The sequence below is a fragment of the Pogona vitticeps genome, chromosome 4, assembly GCF_051106095.1.
Source record: "Pogona vitticeps strain Pit_001003342236 chromosome 4, PviZW2.1, whole genome shotgun sequence".
NCBI lineage: Eukaryota > Metazoa > Chordata > Lepidosauria > Squamata > Agamidae > Pogona > Pogona vitticeps.
In genome coordinates, this window is record NC_135786.1 from 68,166,046 (window position 1) to 68,186,373 (window position 20,328).

Below are 20,328 nucleotides of genomic sequence, written 5' to 3' on the forward strand. Positions count from 1 at the left end.
GACATGTATGAATATCAGTACTGGATTCTTTTATATTCTTTGTACACCTTAAAATGAAATTGTATGCAAGGACAAAGCCCTGATTTTTAAGCTAATCAAAGAGATTGTCGAAACCGAGGAGTCTTTCTCTCATAGCTGCAGATAGCTGGGTTTTTAAGGATATTTCACAGCCATGCTTTTCTCACTTCTAATATGGAAACAAGTAAGTGGTATTGTTACCTCTGCTCTATCACTGTTTTTAACTTCTGCTTTGAACTAAAACAGGAACAACTATGACTGCTTCTGATTAATGATCTGATTAATATTCTGTCTTTTGTTTCAGTAATATTTAGCATGGCTCCACCAACACTTCTCAGATCAATCAGCCAAGAACTGACCAGAAAAAAAAAATGATTCAGTGGTTTCCAATTTTGGCCCCCCAGATGTTTTTGGACTAAACTCCCAGAAATCCTGGCTACTACAGGTGGTGCTCAAGGCTTCTGGGAATTTTAGTCCAAGAACATTTGGGGTCCCAAGGTTGGGAACCCCTGATGGTTGACAAAAAGTCAAGAAAGACAGCAGAAGGGGACATACAGAAAGGGAAAAAAGGTACTGTATTGCCTTCTTCCATTGCTAGTTTGTGACCCCTTCCCCAATTTTGCAGTGCTCTTTTTGTCCCAATAAATAGTGTCTCCTTTAACATTGGAATATAAAGGAAAACTTCCTCTTCTTATCATGAGCAGGCTTGCATAGGAGTTGGCATTTTTCAAACAACATGATTTCTCTTAAGTAGTTAATTAAGGTTGGTGTCTTAAGCTCACCAACCTTAATTTTCAGCTAACACTGAGTAGAGAAAATGATCATGTTCTCTTCACCCTTTAGAGAGGGGTGGTGGCTTTCTGAGACATGTGGATCAAGGTAAGAAGTAAAAACTTCCAGGCTATCCTTGCTTACTCAGTCAAAACGAAAGACTCTGGCCGTCAATCAATAGTTAGCTGATACCAAAATTATACTATGCTAAGGTGCAATTAGAGTAGGCCCATTTGAATCAATGGAACCTTCAGTAATAATGGAAGAAGCTGGGATAGTGCACTTTTTTGATGCATGTAGATTCCACACATGTTCTGGACACCTGGCTAGGGTTCCTGTATTGCTAATATGTTGAAGATGACTATGCCTTAAGAGCATAATCATAGGCCCTACTGACTGACTATGTTTCAGATAGTTCAACTGATACGTACTAGGAACAGTGGTTTTTTAGTGATGCCCCCTACCTTATGAACCCTGCCTTCCAGGCTTTTGCCTTTGCTCTTTTTATTTTTATTTTGTTTAGTTTTCCTTAAATTTGCATAATTCTATGAGTTATAGTGTTAATTGTTTAATTTGTTGATGTATATTGTTACTGATGTCTGATTAATTTTGATTTTATTGCATTGCTCCACCAAAACCTCTCAGATCAATCAGCCAAGAACTGACCAGGAAAAAAATGATTCAGTGGTTTCCAATTTTGGCCCCCCAGATGTTTTTGGACTAAAACTCCCAGAAATCCTGGCTACTACAGGTGGTGCTCAAGGCTTCTGGGAATTTTAATCCAAGAACATCTGGGGTCACTAGGTTGTTTATTTTATTTTGTTTGATCATTTATTTGATTTGATTGTTAATTCTGTTACTAATTATCGGCTACTCTTTAGTCATTAAATCTTTTTCTTTCTTTTTCTTTCTTGGTTGGCATGGATTCCAGAGGGGGACTTTTTAACATCTGAGTGATTTCTGGCAGAGGGAGATATGGTGTAGGTGCTGTTGCCATTCATTCCAGAAGAATGCTGAACAGATGCTTGAAATCTGTTCACTGTTCTGGCACTGTGACCTCCTGCCAGACTTGAGGTAGTCAACTCAGCCCCCCCCCCCTCTAAACCTGGTGTTGTTGAATGCCAGATCTGTATCAAATAAGGCCCAAATTATATAAGATCTGATTCTGGAGGAGGATTCACTGGAGCAAAAAAATATGGTAGTTGAGAGGTTGGTGGCTGATCAGCTGCAAGCTCTTCTGGATGAAACCAATGCCCTGGATCCATTCCAGTGGAGCTTCAGGCCGTGCCACGGCATGGAAAACAGCATTGGTCACCCTGTTTGATGACCTACTGAGGGAAGCCAACAGGGGCAGAATGCCGCTGCTGGTCCTCCTCAATACCTCAGCCACCTTTGATACCGTCAACTATGGTATTCTCCTGGGGAGGCTCTCTGAGTTGGGAATCAGTGGCCTGGCTCTTGCCTGGCTCCGTTCCTTCTTGGAGGACCATCCTTAGAGAGCAGATTGGAGAGAGTTTTTCAGCCCTGTGGAGCCTCAATTGTGGGGTTCTGCAGGGCTCAATTATCTCTCCAATGCTGTTTAACATCTACATGAGGCTGCTAGGAGGAGTCATCAGGGGATATGGGGCTTCATGTCATCAGTACACTGATGATACTCAGCTTTACATCTCTTTTTTCCCAACAACAGCAGATGCTGTTTCATCCCTTGAGCACTGCCTGGGGGCTGTTCAGCAATGGATGCAGTTGAATGGATTGAGGCTGAATCTGGGCAAGACGGAGGTCCTTTGAGTAGGTGTCTCAGACATCAGCGATCTGGGAAACTCCCTTTCCTTTGGGGGGTGACTCTTACCACCAAGAGTGAGGTTCGCAGTTTGGGTGTACATCTGGACCCACACTCACCATGGAGACCCAGGTGTCGTCAGTGGTCCATTCTACACATTTCCACCTTTGGTAGAATGCCCAGCTGCATCCCTATCTTGATGTGGGGGCACTCACAACTTTGGTACATGTGCTTGTAGTCTCACGATTAGACTACTGTAAAGCGCTCTACGTGGGGCTGCCTTTGAGACTGACGCAGAAATTTCGGATAGTACAAAATGCGGTGGCCAGACTTCGTACAGGGGTGAAAAGGTACCAACATATTTCCCCCAAGCTGGCTGCCTTGCATTGGCTGCCCATTCGTTTCCGCGTTGGTTTCAAAGTTCTTACAATTACATATAAAGCCCTAAACTGTTTAGGACCTTGATATCTGGCAGAGCGCCTTCTCCCACCCATTTCTGCCAGAGTCACTCATTCCAGCCAGGCCGGGCGGCTGAGAGGCCTAACACCAAGGGAGGTCCAGAGGGAAAGGATGAAGAATAGGGCCTTCTCGGCAGTGGCCCCTTGCCTTTGGAACAGCTTGCCAGTGGAGATCCACCTGGCTCCTTCTCTGAATGTTTTCAAGAATAGGCTTAAAACCTGGCCATTTGGGCAGGCTTTCCCTCCTGCCATGTCTTAATTTCTTATACTTCGCCATCTTGGACTTATATGTTTTTGGTTTTATTGTTTTTAAATTTGTAAACTACCCAGAATAGACCTTTGGTCTAGATGGGCGGGATAGAAATCCAATAAATAAATAAAAATTAGTTGCTGTACTGAAATTTTATTTAGCTGATCTGTTTAATTGGTCAAATTTTGTTTGACTGGTGTGGATCTAGATTTTTTTTAAAAGTATGGCCAGAATCCGGTTCGTTGGTTGCTCCAGTGTAAGTACAAGGGGATAAATTGTGGCAACTGATTGCTACTAGATAAGAAATTGCAGCTTATATTCCTTGTAATACACACACAAGTGGTACACAAAAAGGGATGCAAGTGGCAACTTATTAACTAGCAGCAATTCTCATCTGAAATTTGAATATCAGCACCGAATCTTATTGGCTGGTTCTGAGAACAGTCATATAAACTGAAGCAGGGAAATGCTGATAGTTAAATTGCAGTTTATATCCCTCATTGTGTACTAACTTACAGAACTGGTGCACAATAAGCAGCAATTTACCTCTGCAGTTTCCACCATTAAATTTATGCTGGCATCATTAATCTGTAGAATTCATGACATCAGTTGTCATATATTCTAAATTATGTGTGCTTTTGTTTTTAAGTTTTACCATAATGGCCAAAATCATCTTGTTTAGTTATACTGACATACCACGAATGGTATAACTTCTGTATGCAAATAGGGTCAAGTGCAGAATTAACTGTAGACATTATATGTTATATGCCAAGTTTCGTGGTTGTGGTCTACTGTGATTTCTTAACTTGAGGCAATTCACACACACCAAAAAGTTATGATATTAGTGTTCTACCAGTGCAACTACACAAGAGGATTTTGGCCATTGTTACATTATTTAATTTTTAAATTGGACAAGAAAGGTATCTTATAAATATTTAAATAACAAATATACAATTGACTGCTCTGGAAACACACTGGTTTATGCAGAGTGCCCTTTGGCCATAGTTACCCATTGCCAGAGTTCCTTCTTGTAGGCTTAAGTATGTACAGCTTGTGGCCAAATACACTCTCAGGCTGTATACTGTATCTCTTGATTGAGGTATCCCTTGATTTATGATCTTCGATGCAGTGTGGTGTTGACAGGTCACATAATATTATATTGTATGATTTCTCATAGGTGAGGAGTTGTCAGTGCATGTGTGACTATTTATGATTCTGTCTTGCCACAAGTGCAAGGGTTTCTTTTAGATTTGGAGGCAAAGAAGACACATGTGGAAGAAAAGCAAAGGTATTAAATCTCTTCAATGAATCAGGAAAGCAATAATACAGAATAAAGAATATGTACTCCCCTATACTTCTGTTGGGAACAAAAGGAGAAAAAAATAAATAGCCCATACCAGGTGCATGATTTACGTGTCATCAAAGAAGTAACAGAGAAATTATACACTAGGAAAAAGAAATTTTAAGGCTTGACCTGCAAAGCCAGCTGAGCACAAGATGAAAAAAAAAGTGACACACCAGACCTAATGTCTTGAGTTAACAATCATCTTCTGTATGTGCCACTCCAGATTATTTCAATTCAGGTTAGCAGAACAATTTCTTCTGTCAGGATGATATAAAATTGCATTATATGCCTATGTAGTAATGGGATATAGATTTGATGTATGTGTGTTGCCCATATTCTCCACTATAACCCCAGTCCATTTAAACTATTCCACTGATGTAGCTCTGACATTCTCTGTCACTCCAGAAGCCTAGTGAGACTCCTGCAAGATTTGCTGGCAAAGGTGTTTGCAGTGGGGATCAACTCCCAGCAACCATATTCGGCATAAGCCATGGAAAATTATTATGAGAATTGTACTCTAAAAATATATTGAATGTCACAGATGCTTCATTGGTGAATCTTCAGTATAGGATTGTGGCATGTTAATAATCATAATTTGTCTTTTGCCTGCTTGTTATATACTCTCTGGTTTTTCAGAGTTCTTACTGCTGAACTCCAGAGCCAGTGATTATAAAGCAACAATGTTTAATATACATGCACATTGCTAACAGGAAGGAATTCAGAATTGTAGTGGTATCCTGTAGGATGTGTATATTTCATTCTGGTACATAATGATTTATAGACAGCCACACTTCCAGTTATACGCTTTGGTAATTGTGGCATTATGATTGCTAGTGTTACATCTAAACACAGGAAATAAGTGCAAATATATCAGTCAACATAAAGTCTAGTTGGTATTGTTTCAGCAAACTTTTTGCACAGCTACATAATATTAAAAATTATAATTAATGCATTATAATATCCAGAGGTAAGTACTTGCAAAAAGAATTGGCAGAGTAGGATAAACACAAACAAAACTGGTGGGATGAAGAACTGGTATCCTAAGAGTAAGCATGATTTCCAGTGTAGGGGCCAACCACCATTCTGATAGAAATCTGTGAATACAGTACTGTAACTATCTGTCTCTTTAAAATATTTGTGAATAATAGACACAATAGAGGGAGGAGGAATGTGATTGGAATATACACAAACTAGATGTGTTACTGTCTGTTTCACCATTTCTCACTGCACTGGCACCTTCCATATCCAAGCAGTACCTTGCAGGACTCCCTCAGTAGCTCATTCCTTAATGTGCTGCTAATGAACACCTTATGGGAAAGACAAAAGAAATATCCAGTAGTTGCTTGTCCACCCATGCACTGTTTCTTTAATGGAATGACCGGCTAGAATCCACTGGTATTCTTAAACTGGATGTCACAGTTTCTACAAGAATCAACTTCCACAGCCCCTTTATAACCTAAACATCGGCTGCAGAAGAGTTGGAAATCTTCTGGAGCAAGTTTTTTAGTTTCTAGTTTTGGAACCATGCAGGGCTGCAAAAACCAATAGGGGTAAAGAAATCTCTATTCTTCTGGCCTTGGATACCAAATAATATAGTTGGATCTTGGCCACAGCCAAAATTTGGTACAATTATTGGCAGCATGGTTCTTAAAACAAATTTATTTATTTATTTAATTTATATGCCGCCCACTCTACCCAAAGGTCTCTGGGCGGCTTACAACAATTGAGGGTAGATCTCCAATTTAGCTAATTTGGCTAGGAGACTGCAAAGGCAGTAATTTCAGAGTGAGTCATAAGACACTTGTATGAAGACAACATTGGCATTAATTTCTAGTCACTTCTGTAAGAGTTTATTCCTCCTTTACACACATCAGCCATATACAGGATATTTGCTGCTTCTGGAATCGTTGCTGTAAATACTAATCATTGATGTCTTTCTATTTGCACAATGGTTTCTCAGTCTTGGGTTCCCAAATGTTCTTGGACTAAAACTCCCAGAAACCTTCACCACTAGATGCACTGCCCAGGCTTTCTGAGAGTTCTAGAGCAAGAATATTTGGGGACCACTGTATTAGAGTAACCAAATGCATTTTTAAAATTAATATAGAAGATGGCGTCTTCCCCTTCTGCACAGCCATTAAAGGTGCAGGAGTCATCTTCTCTGTTGAATTTGCCCATAAGATGCTCATCGGTCTAGATTTCTTAATTCCTGAACAATTCTCATGATACTCTCATGATGCCAGATGAAGTATTTTTAATCACAAAAATTATAGCGATTGCCCTTGTATATTAGTGTTTCATACCTGATATGCAAAGTTTGAATGTCAGTAACACTGAAATGAACTAGATGGGACACAAAAGTAAACTGTGCAAAAAATTCCACAGTCTAAACAATTAAGAAGAAAAAGAGAGACTTAGAGGGAAAAGGGTATTCTACCAGCTCCCATAGAGGCCAACTTCCATAATTCTGCTTCATTCTACTATAACTGTATCATTGCTCAACTATAACTTTTTAATATGGGTATGGAAATTACAACACATAAAGCTTAGCACATTCTGGAAGGTTTTATAGCAAGTATACTGTATGTCTACAGTGTTCAATGCATTTGGCTTTTGCTGTTGGTATCTGGATTTTTCCGTTGCTTTGGAATCTCACTTTCTGACATATGGAGCATCTCAAGCAGCTGAAGCAGACACTAAATAACCAGAACATCAAAAGTCTAGAATACAGCTGCCATACAATTAACCGGGGTGAAAAAAATGTAATCACATTTCCCCACTCTGGTTGCCCATTTCTTTCCGCATTGACTTCAAGGTATTAATGCTTACATATAAAGCCCTAAATGGTTTAGCACCGCGATACCTGGCAGACCACCTGCTTGTGTCACTCAATCTAGCCAGGCTGAGTGGCTGAGGGGCTTGACCCTGAGAGAGGCCTGGAAGGAGAGAACTAGAAACTGGGCCTTATCAGCGGTGGCCCCTCACCTCTGGGATATCTTGCCCCCTGAGATTCGTCTGGCACCCTCGCTGGGAGTTTTCAAGAACAAGCTGAAGACTTGGTTCTTCAAGCAGGCCTTCCCCCACTTCCATCACTTAGTTTCTTTTGTTTTACCTTGACTTTGCTCATCTCTCTCTCTCTCTCTCTCTCTCTCTCTCTCTCTCTCTCTTTTGATATTGTTTTTTTTAACTCACTTGACGTTCTAGCCTTCCTAGTATTACGATCACATGCAGTTACCAGAGTGCTGATTGTGATACTACTTCCTGGTGTGTAGTAGAGTAAAACTGCGAACAAAGAGATTGTATCACACAAAAAAGGAAGGAAGACCACGTATTGACATCAACAAGACTCGCAAACAAAGAAAAGTGGAGGAATTTGCTCAAGCGCTTGAGGAAACCTTTCCAAGCCCGGCTGATGCAAATGCACCTGAACAATGGGAACATTTCAAGAACACTGTGTAACACCGCCTTGTCCACCTTTGGCAAGAAGACCAAAAAGATGGCCGACTGGTTCGAAGCCCATTCGGAGGAGTTGATGCCAGCCATCGAGAATAAGAGGAGAGCTCTAGCAGCATACAAAGCCTGTCCTAGCGTGTACAATTTGCAGCCTCTTTGAGCTGCTCGTAGCCAAGTTCAACAGGCTGCCTGGAGATGTTCCAATGATTATTGGCTTCAGCTTTGCTCTCAGATACAGATAGCAGCGGACACAGGTGACATCAAGAGAATGTATGACAGTATCAAGCAGGCTTTAGGTCCACTACAGAAAAAATCTGTTCCCTTGAAGTCTACTATAGGCGTGATCATCCAGAACTGAGCACAGCAGATGGAACGCTGGGTGCAGACTACTCTGAGCTCCAGAGAGAATGTAGTAATCGAAGAGGCATTAAATAACATTGAGAGCCTGCATGTCTTGGACAGTGAACCAACTATAGCAGAAATAAAAGCGGCTTTGGATTCCCTCACCTCGGCACCTGAGAAGGATAACATCCCTGTTGAAGTCCTGAAGTGCTGTAAAGAGATCATCACCACCAAGCTGTATGAAGTCTTTTGTTTTTGCTGGAGGGAAGGTGGAGTACCACAGGACACGAAGGATGCAAGCATCGTCACATTGTACAAGAACAAAGGAGACAGGGGTGACTGCAATAACTACTGTGGTATCTCTCTTCTTAGCATTTTAGGGAAGCTGCTGGCCCATGTTGTTCTTGCAGACAGAGTCTACCCAGAATCAGAGTGTGGATTTCGAGCTAACAGATCCACCACCGACATGGTATTTTCCCTCAGACTGTTGCAGGAGAAATGTAGGGAACAACAACAGCCACTCTTTGTGGCCTTCATAGATCTCACAAAGGCCTTTGATTTAGTTAGCAGGAATGGCCTTTTTAAAATACTTCCCAAGATTGGATGTCCACCTTGGCTCCTTAACATCATCAGGTCCTTTCATGAGGAAATGAAGGGCACTGTAGTTTTTGATGGCTCAACATCAGATCCCTTTGACATTCAAAGCGGAGTAAAACAAGGCTGTGTCCTGCGCCAACCCTCTTTGGGATCTGTTTTGCTGTCATGCTGAAGCACGACTTTGGAACTGCAACAGAAGGTGTCTACCTCTGGACTAGATCAGATGGAAAGCTCTTTAATCTCTCTAGATTGAGAGCAAAGACCAAAGTCCAACTGAAATGCATGCGGGACTTCCTCTTCGCCGATGATGCAGCCGTTGTTGCCCACTCTGCTGAAGACCTCCAACAACACATGAATCATTTTAGCAAGGCCTGCCAAGACTTTGGATTAACAATCAGCCTGAAGAAAACACAACTCATGGGCCAGGGTATGGACTCACCTCCCTCTATTACCATCTCCATGCAAGAATTGGAGGTTGTTCATGACTTTGTGTACCTTGGCTCAACGATCTCTGACACTCTCTCCCTAGATGACGAGCTGGATAAATGCATTGGCAAAGCAGCTACCATGTTCCCTAGACTCAAAAAAAGAGTATGGCTCAATAAGAAGCTGATGGCATATACCAAGATGGAGGTCTATAGAGCCTGTGTCCTGAGCACACTCCTGTACTGCAGTGAGTCCTGGACCCTTTGTGCATGGCAGGAGAGGAAGCTGAACACGTTCCATATGAGTTGTCTCCAACACATTTTTGGTATCACCTGGCAGGGCAAAGTTCCAAATAGAGCAGTCCTAGAATGAGCTGGAATTTTTAGCATGTATACATTGCTGAAACAGCGACATCTACGTTAGCTTGGGCACGTCGTGAGATTGGCTGATGGTCGGATTCCAAAAGATCTCCTGTATGGAGAATTAGTGCAGGGAAATTGCCCCAGAGGGAGACCACAGCTGCGATACAAGGATATCTACAAATGGGGTCTGAAGGCCTTAGGAATGGACCTCAACAGATGGGAAACCCTGACATCTGAGTGTTCAGCCTGGAGGCAGGTGGTGCATCATGGCCTCTCCCAATCTGAAGAGACACTTGTACAGCAGGCTGAGGCAAAGAGGCAGTCCCGAAACCAGCAAAACCAGGAAGCTGGACAGGGGACAGATTTTATTTGTCTTCAGTGTGGAAGGGATTGTCACTCTCGAATTGGCCTTCTCAGCCACACTAGACGCTGTTCCAAGTCCTCCATACAGAGCATGTTACCATAGTCTCTCAAGACTGAAGGATGCCTACTACTAAGTGAATGCAATATAGTGCCAGGTTTCTGGCACACTTTCTAACCCTACAGTCTTAGCAGTGAAACCTACAGGTGTATGTTAGCAGAACACCAATGGATAAATAAAATGTCTTACATTAAGCATGAATGGATTATATGTACAACTATAAATTGAAAACCACAGGTAGCAAGCAAGCTCTCTATGAATTGGTCTAGAATTAAGTAGTAATAGTTACTTTCAGATTAATCATGACCGCATTCACCCTGAGGCAAGCATGTATAAAGCTGTAGACTAATGCATTTAGAAAGAAAATTTTATATACAGTAATAAGGAATAGGGAAGAATATAGTTCATGCAGTTGTACAATAGAAGAAAAGAAATGCCAATAATTACCTCAAAACAAAGATGCTAGTCAAAATAGGAAAAAGGATTCAGGAGGCAATCTCAGCAAACAGCAGGAAATAATTGCTTGTTCTGTCCCTTCTGGGAGAATTTCAGACCATCCTAAACCCAAATTTCCTTTCTTAGCTTTCTTTCTAAATATTTATAGCCTCTCTTCCACTCAAACCTTTATCCTGCCCTGTTAGGAATTTCCTGCAGTTAAACTCTGGTTCTCTAATTTTATAATGTGGACAAACAACTTTAATTATGTCTTTGTTTTTAAACTTCTTAATCAAGCATAAGTTGTAACATTTCTTATCAAAATTTAAGAGCCATAAATATTGGAACCCCCAAGGTTAATTCCTGGTAGCAAGTAAATCTCTCTTTCATTATTTGATTGGAATAAGGCCATGAGAAGTTCCTAGAAATTGGGAGTTAGAAAAAGAAGTGGCAAAACCAAAGCTACATGCCAGTGATTTACAGCTCAGACTTAAATTAAAGAGAAACATCTATCAGCACCTCAAATCTTTAGTAAGCTTGTAAAAAGGATATGGAGGCCCTAGGGGAAACCATCAGCATAACAGAGGATCTGTCATTCCTAAAGCCAGGAAAGTGGAAGGAAGGAGAAAGAATGTTCATTTTCGAAAACTTGGAAAAAAAATAAATATTTTGAGCTTAATAACGCTCATGTATATTCCACCGCCTTTGTGGTGGAATATTCTACCTTTGTGGTGAAATTCTAATGTGAATCAGAACAGCCAGATGGTAAAGAAAAAAGGAGAATGCAACGTACATATATCTTAATGGAAATTATTTAAAATATTTTTTTTCTGTTTGATCTGTATTGTTTCACAGTGAAACAATTCAAAAGTAAACTCAAGTTTCCAAAGTTTAGGGTGGGCAGGCTTTCCAATGCAGGCACTGTGTTATCTTCAAACACTCCTCATCAATTTCTGCCAAAAAGAAAATGGCCTTCTTCTTATTCTTTCTCTCATATCATACTTACAACACATTTTCTATCTTTTCATTATGTCCACTAAAACTGAAAGACATCCACCCTGATGTTTATGAACCAAAATTTCATCTCACACAAAATTCAGGCCTTGTCACCTTTTCCTTATTTAACAGCATTCCAGATCAGGTAGATAGGTAATACTCTAGAAGACAGAAATAAAATACATCGTTCACAAAAATTGGAAAAGTAATAATCAAATTAGTATGGAGGAGTGGTATAGAGAAATGTGGAATATGGCAATTAAATTAACATGTGAAATTCAGATTGGAAGAGGAATGATGAAATGTAATGATTTTAAAGAAATATGGAATTTGTTTTTCATACATGTGTTTTATTTATTTATTTATTTATTTATTTGTTTATTTGTTTATTTGTTTATTTATTTATTTATTTATTTATTTATTTATTTATTTATTTATTTATTTATTTATTTATTTATTTATTTGATTTTTACCCCGCCCCTCTAGAACATGTCTACTCGGGGCGGCTTACAAAATAAAACAAAACAGTATAAAAATATATAAAATCATAAAAATTACAACTACAATTTCAATTTAAAACAATTAATTTAAAGAGAGGATTACCAAGATGGAATAGCAAAGAAAAAGAAAAAGAGAAACACTTAATTGACTGGAGGGAAGGCCTGCTTGAATAACCAAGTTTTTAACTGGCTTTTAAAAACACCCAGCGAGGGTGCCAGCCGAATTTCTGTTGGAAGGGCGTTCCACAGCCGAGGAGCCTCCGCCTTTCAGAAAGGGAAGGCATATACACTGGGAGAAAAATACATATAAGAATGAAGAACATGAAACTAGTCTTAAGTGGGGTGGGTTGCACAGAGTGCAAAAAAGGGGTTGTGTTATGTTATAAGTGTATATATTGTAGTGTTCTGTAGAACTGTAGTTTTTGTATATGTCTTTTTCTTTCATTCAATAAAAATTAAAATTTAAAAAAGTAACAAAATTCAAAAAGATCTTGATACGCTCAAGCACTGGGCTGAAAACAATAGAATGAAATTGAACAGGGATAAATGCAAAGTCCAGCACTTAGGAAAAAGAAACTAAGTCCACAGTTACAAGATGGGATATACCTGGCTTGGTAATACTACATGTGTGAAGGATCTTGGATTTACTGTAGACCACAAGCTGAATATGAGCCAATAATGCAACGTGGTTGCAAAAACAGCAAATGCAATTTTAGGATGCATTAGCAGAAATGTAGTCTCCAAATATTGTGAAGTACCAGTTCCCTTCTATTTGGTACTGTTTTGATCTCATCTAGAGTACTGTGTCCAGTTCTGGACACACCACTTTAAGAAGGATTCTGATAAACTGGAACAAGTTCAGAGGAGGGCAAGAAGGATGATCAGGGGACTGAAAACCAAGCTCTATGAAGAAACAATGAAAGAACTGGGCATATTTAGCCTTGACAAAATAAGACTGATATGACAGCACTCTTCAAATATTTGAAAATTTGTCATACAGAGGAGGGGCAGAATCTGTTCTAAAGCATCTTAGAATGCAGGACATGTAATAATGGGACAAACTTCAATTGAATATCAGGAAAAATGTCCTAACTGTTAGAACCATGTGAGAATGGAACCAATTACAGTATTTCAGAAAGTGGTGAGTCCTCCAATGCTGGAGGCATCTGAGAGAAAATTAGGCAACCATCAGTCACATCTACTTTCATTTGGATTCCTACATTGACCAGGGGGTTAGATTTGATAACTTTGACGTCAAACTCCAGTATTCTATGATTATATGATTCCAGATAATCGATTCAACACCGGATGTTCTCATACTATTTCTCCAGGCTTTGAACCGGCAATTGATTGGCCACTGACTAGAAAGGCCTTGTTCTGATCCAGCATGACTTCTTTTCTTTCATTCTTAGAAGATGAGTTCACCAAAGTACCTGAGCAATGGTAGTTTGTCACCTTAAGTCTATGTTATAGATTTAAAGCAGGAGAGAAATCAAACTATATTATGTAATCATTGTTGTAATTCCTTATCTTATTCAACATTTCATGGTTCTTAAGAAACATACTTCAAAACAAAACAAAGTGGCAGAGATTCTAAACCTAGAATATTATAAAACTTTGATTATAATAAGGAAATATGCCAACTATGCAGGGAATATTTAAAACCCACAATAATTTGTGCAGAGAAGCTATAACACTTTAAACACACGTATTTTCTAATTAAACTATTTGATATAGCACCACCTCGTGGACAAGAAAAACACCTACCCTATATAAAACTCATAGGAGTCAATTTAAATGATCAACACTGTACAGCTGTTTCAAGAGTATTGTGTGTCATACTAAAGTAACACGGCTGTAGAATGAGCCATTAAAACAGCTTTATTTGAATTTCTGATACTGAAATTGAGTCCTTATAAATTCCTGGGATGGGGGAAATTGAACCTTTAAATTTTCTACTTTCTGAATTGTGGAAAGAACTGCTAGTAACAAAAAGAATAAGAATACTTGCCTAAACTTGTTCACTCAGAAGTAAGTTCCACTGAATTTAATGAGACCTGATAAGCATATGACCTTGTGTACTGAAACAGAGTGTTTTTCACTAGAACCTCATCCAGAAGATATTACATTAGAATAAATGTTGTTTGCAGTTTGTTCTCTTTGCAGTCCTCTGGACAGCAAAGAGAACAAACCTATCAATTCTGAAGGAAATCCACCCTGAGTGCTCACTGTAAGGACAGATCCTGAAGCTGAGGCTCCAGTACTTTGGCCATCTCATGAGAAGAGAAGACTCCTTGGAAAAAACGTGATGTTAGGAAAGTGTGAAGGCAAGAGGAGAAGGGGACGACAGAAGATGAGACGGCTGGACAGTGTCACGGAGGCTAGCAGCATGAATTTGACCAAACTCCAGGAGGCAGTGGAAGACAGGAAGGCCTGGCGTGCTCTGGTCCATGGGGTCAAGAAGAATCGGACACAAAATGCGGTTCAATTATTTTTAAAAGTAAAAAAGAAACATTGTTAATGTCTTCCCCAAGTAGACATACTCTGACACTGCCTTGGGCCAAGGCTAATGTTCAGAATCACACTTTAAAAATTGTTACAATTTTATACCTCTTTGGAAATACTGTAATTACCGTATTATAATAGGCAAAGGACTGCCCATCAGCACTGTTCTATTAAAAGGTAGGGTTGAGCTGTTTCAGGTGGATCTACCCACGTATTAAAGTGGCATGAAATCCAAGGTATTGAAGAAGAAATGTGTGTCAGTATGAAAGAACAAATGTGATTACTGCCTGCTCTTAAGAGTGAAATGGGTAGGGACCTCGGGATGTACAGTGGACCCTTGACTTACAGACGGCTTGACTTACAGACTTTTTGAGTTACACACTTCTGTGGCCGCAAAATTTAGGTTTGACTTGCAGCCTGAGAATTGACTTACAGACCAGAAAAAAACCAAAATGGAACAAAAACGGCCTGTTACGGGATTAATCGGTTTTCAATGCACTGTAGGTCAATGGAGACTTGACTTACAGACTTTTTGACTTGAGAACCGCCTTCCAATACGGATTAAGTTCTCAAGTCAAGACCCCACTGTATTTGTACTGGCTTTTCTTCACTGATGATTGGATTTCTTATTGGGTTGGTGGTGTTTTTCCTGTATTTTTTTACACCACACTCAGAATGTTGTTGAAGTTTTTGTTTTCAATTTGCTGCTGTTTGGTTGTAGTATCTTCTGCTTTCAGAGTGCAAGCATTGTTATAATTCAAAAATAAAAAATTAAATCCTGTTCACACTTATTTGGAAACATGCGTTGCAATGCTGAATCCATTAAAATCAATGCTGCAGACAAATGAATTGTCAGGTTAACTCAAAGTCCTGCAAAATGATGGAACAAATAATTAACTTTTACTAAAAGGTTTCAGAGACTGAAAGTAGAGTACAGGGGAAAAGAGGCTTAAATTTCCTTTCCTATTGCTTTCCTCTTATCAAGGGGGCAGGATCCATAACTGATAAAGTGTTTTTTGTTTTGACAAGTAACAGCTTTACTGGATTTTTGTTAGGAAGATGGTTTGCAGAGAAAGGATAGCCTCCTTTCCATTCCAACAGTGCCAATTTGGATTAAAGGGTCCAGGGGCTGTCCCCCCCCCCCCCGTTAAATTGCTGGAGAATAACTATTGTTTTTTTAAAACCCACAATAAAACACATGTTATAAACATTACAAATGTCCAATTGGAATGAGGGGCAAGCCTCTACACAGCCAAGCCACCAAGAGAGAAGACGGGTGGCTTTAAAATGTTCAGTAGTTCTTGTATAAACCCGCGAATGTGTGAAAATAGGCCACCGTCCTGCACAGTTCACCGTGACGCAATCCCTTTCGTGATGGGCCAGCTAAAAGTCTCGAACAAATGCTGGTTTTTCGTGCAAGAATATTAACAGACGTCCTACAAAAACTGAGTTACAAAACTAGAACGTGCAAAATATCACAGAAGCAATTACAAAGAGAACAGCGTACATTTAGCGATGTCCACTCGAACAATAAAAACCTCCTAGACCCACGAAGTAGCGCGCGGACACACACACTCACACACCACAAGTTGCAAGTGTTCGAGCCCCATGTTCCACATAGCGGGGGGAGGGGCAGCAGAGTCAATAGGTGGCGTTGCGTCCCTTCCGCCGTTCGCGCGCGCCCCTCCCGCCCCGTTCGCACTTCCTTAACAACAGCCCGCCAATTTCTCCGCGCGCGACATTAGAATAGCGGCGGGAGCCTTGTCACGCCATTTTCTCTGGCGTTCGCTCGCTTCCTTCAGCCAGAGGGCCGTTAGAGCCGCCATGGCAGTTTGAGAGGAAGCCTGTGCGCGGCGGGGTTAAAGTCATGCTGAGGCCCGGATTTCTCATGGCTACGTTGCTGGCTGTGGTGTCGGTCACGGGGTGTCCCATAGTGGGTCGTCGACTTGTACTTTGGGAGGTCTGGACGGGTGAGGAAAGCATAAGAGTAATCGGGGACTCGGGTTTGAGTAAACTTAAAAGACTCCCTGTGCGGACATTATGGCCCCCGGGGCCCACTGACCACAGGTTAATAACTTACGGTTTATTGTAACTTTCAAATAGGTTCTTGAAAAACAACCTTCCCAGTTTAAAAGCTATCAGTAACCAATTTCTTTAGTTAGAACTTCAAGTTAGTAGATTAGAGGGACTGGCTAAATTTCTAGCATTCTGTCTAATCTAAAAAAGATAGGAAGAAAGGAAGTAAAATCTCTGAAATGTACCCAGTACTACTCGATTTTAGCCTCTGTTGATGTTTAGAATGGTAGACTGGTACTTGGGGGATCCTGATGGTGTTCCTATAGAGACATGTTGCTTTGTAGGTAAAATATAGAGGAGGAGATACACATGTTCTTTTTTTGGATCTAAATATAGTATACCAAATAGGTGAGAGGGAAACAGGTTCTAGTAGTTTTGGGGCCACATAGGAAAGACAAAGACTATTCAGGAAAGAAATAATTATATATGTATTTAAATATCTAAATGCTATTTAAAAATGCATTACAATTCAAACATTTTCTGACAGTATATTAGCTACCTACAATGTGTGGAAAGTCTGTTGTGTTGCTCTAAGTTCCAAAACATAATAGGAACATATAGACATAAGATCCACATTAATTCAGCTTTCCTTAGTCTAATATCATCCCTATGTTGGATAGGGATGATGAGAATTATAGTACAACATATCATCCAGATCCCTGTCCAACATAGCCAAAATGAAGCTGTAGTCCCAATGCATTTAAAGAACATTAAGGGAGGGAAGCCTGCATTAACACAGTTAAAAGGTAAATATGGGCAAAGCTGGTAAAATAATTTTTTTTTTTTTAAGGTGTAACTGTAATACACTATAAGTTACTATACCGCTTGCATCACAATCCTGTGACTGTTGTCTGAAGTAAATCCTATTAAGTGTGAGCAAAGTTGCTCCTGTGTATGGAGAAATACGACTTACTTTAAATTAGTCACGTGTATTAGACAACCCTAATTCACAGGTGGGGGTGCTAAAATAAACAGATTAGGAAACTGAGGAGAGTATCTTAAAATATGAATTTGATATATATAAGATGTCTCTTCTAAAATCTTGCTTGCTCTGATACTATTAGGCATCATCTAAGAAAAAAACACTTCTTGCTTTAGGTACCATTTTTGCATCATCAGATTATTTGTATATTTGTTGTATATATATGCTGTATTTCCTTTAAGGACATAATGATACATATATAGCTCCCTTCTTTATATTCCTACTTCAACCCTGGTTAAGGAACTGATAGTAACTGATTGAATGTCACCTAGTCAGCTTTATGAGTGAGAGGAGATTTGAAGTCAGGTCATTTTCTTGCTAGCTTTACACTAATCTTTATACAGTAATTGTTCCCAGAATACGTTTGACAATCAGTTGACTAAAACATATGATTTCTAAATTATAACGGCCAGAAAATTATAGTCTGTGTGATTATGTAAGGACAATTGCACAAAACTAGGTACTAGCTGTGCTGTTACATGCCCACTGTTTCTTGGCTTGTACAGTAGATTATACAGCTACTCACATGACCAGGCATGTGACCAGGAGCCCAGGAGACTAGTAAATTGCTTATGCAATTACATTTTTTTCTTCAATTGAGTTTTCACCATTTGTTTAATCAGGTTGCAGCCTTTGTTCTTAGAAAATGATTCAATAAGGCATCAATTGAAAGGGCAAGCCATGAAACTATAGGAGCTAACAGAGGGGAGCTAATATATATCTTCCCAATTTAAATTGCAAAAGGTCTTTTTGGAGGCAGTAAAACAAAGGGTGTGTAAAGCATAAATTAGTGAAATTTAAATCTGCAGGTCACCTGTCTTTTCACTTATTCAAATGTCATTTTCTTCGGTTTTTTGGAGTAGGGTGATGGTAATGGTAGAAACAAAAAACCTTTTTGTGGCAAAACATCAGCAGAAAGGCATGTAGAGGGCCTGTGAATTAGTTGCATTGTCTGCATGTATAATTTAAAAAATTTAGAGATTCTTCTATGAACTTGAAGAGTTTTTGGCACTTGGAACTGAGGGTACTGGGCTTGATGGGCTAGCAGTGTGAATTTATGGACTAGTGGTCTGTTATCACAAGATAAACTACTTGGCGTTTGTTGTTGTTGTTTAGTCGTTTAGTCGTGTCCAACTCTTCGTGACCCCATGGACCAGAGCACGCCAGGCTCTCCTGTCTTCCACTGCCTCCCGGAGTTGGGTGTCATGAATTCTGCCGAAGACAACCTGGAATCTGAGGGGTTAATTACAGCTGAGTTGAATGCTAGGCAATCAGAATCACAGGCAGCTGAATTTCCACAAGATTTTCCTTCCCCAGTAGCCAGAGTAAGGGACAAGCTTCAGCAAGGACTTATAACACGGAGATCTGAAGCCCGCATGAATGCTTCCCATAAGAACATCAGGTTGACCAGCCCTGAGTATTAGCAGGATGAGGTGTTTAGATGGCTGCTGTTGCTATAAAATCTACACCCAGATGCTGGGAAGCTTGTGGAAGCATCAAGTCAAATCTCTGGCCCGTATCCACAATCCTGACTACCTTGAACCTTGCTCTCTGGACCCTTGGCTTTGGACTCTGACCCTGGACTACGTTGTGTGATTTGGCTTTGGACCCTGACCTTGAATTACAGTTTGTGATTTGGCTTTGGCATTTTGATATTGGCTCTGCATTCTATGAACTTCTGGCATTGGATTGGTTTATTGGACTCTGCTGTTGAAAACCCGGGAAATGTGACATTGGGTCAAATTCATGTTGGTAGCTTCGATGACACTGTCCAACCATCCTGTTCTCTGTCGACCCCTTCTCCTCTTGCCCTCACACTTTCCTAACATCAGGGGCTTTCCCAGGGAGTCTTCTCATCAAATGGCAAAAGTATTGGAGCCTCAGCTTCAGGATCTCTTGTTCCAGTGAGCACTCAGGGTTGATTTCCTTTAGAATGGATAGGTTTGTTCTCTGCAGTCCAGGGGACTCTCAAGAGCCTCCTCCAGCACCACAATTCAAAAGCATCAATTCTTCAGCGGTGAGCTTTATTTATGGTCCAGCTCTCACTTCCATACATCGCTACAGGAAAAACCATAGCTTTGACTGTGTGGACTTTTGTTTGCAAGGTGATGTCTCTGCTTTTTAAGATGCTGATGAGGTTTGTCATCACTTTCATCTCAAAAAGCAGGTGTCTTTTAATTTCGTGGCTGCTGTCACCATCTGCAGTGATCATGGAGCCCAGGAAAGTAAAATCTATCACTGCCTTCATATCTTCCCCTTCTGTTTGCCAGGAGGTGATGGGACCAGTGGCCATGATCTTAGTTTTTTTGATGTTGAGCTTCAGACCATTTTTTGCACTCTCGTCTTTCACCCTCATTAAGAGGTTCTTTAATTCCTCCTCACTTTCTGCCATCAAAGTGGTATCATCTGCATATCGGAGGTTGTTGATACTTCTTCCGACAATCTTAATTCCGGCTTGGGATCCTTCCAGTCCAGCCTTTCGCATGATGTATTCTGCATATAAGTTAAATAAGCAGGGAGACAATATACAGCCTTGTTGTACTCCTTTCCTAATGTTGAACCAATCAGTTGTTCCATATCCAGTACTAACTGTTGCTTCTTGTCTCACGTA

General features: G+C 40.2%; 1 protein-coding gene across 12 annotated transcripts in view; it reads left to right on the forward strand.

Moving 5' to 3' along the window:
* LOC144589050 (uncharacterized) overlaps positions 1 to 20,328 on the forward strand; it is a 51,712-nt gene that overhangs the window by 11,488 nt on the left and 19,896 nt on the right. For 3 of the 12 annotated variants that reach the window (XR_013544925.1, XR_013544926.1, XR_013544919.1), the window contains exon 1: positions 16,342 to 16,629. The exons of 8 other annotated variants lie outside the window; for them this stretch is intronic. The gene's annotated coding sequence lies outside the window, so the exon portion shown is untranslated. Of the gene's footprint in view, positions 1 to 4,579; positions 16,630 to 20,328 lie in introns of those variants that run through there. One more of the 12 variants, XR_013544920.1, reaches the window with a different exon arrangement.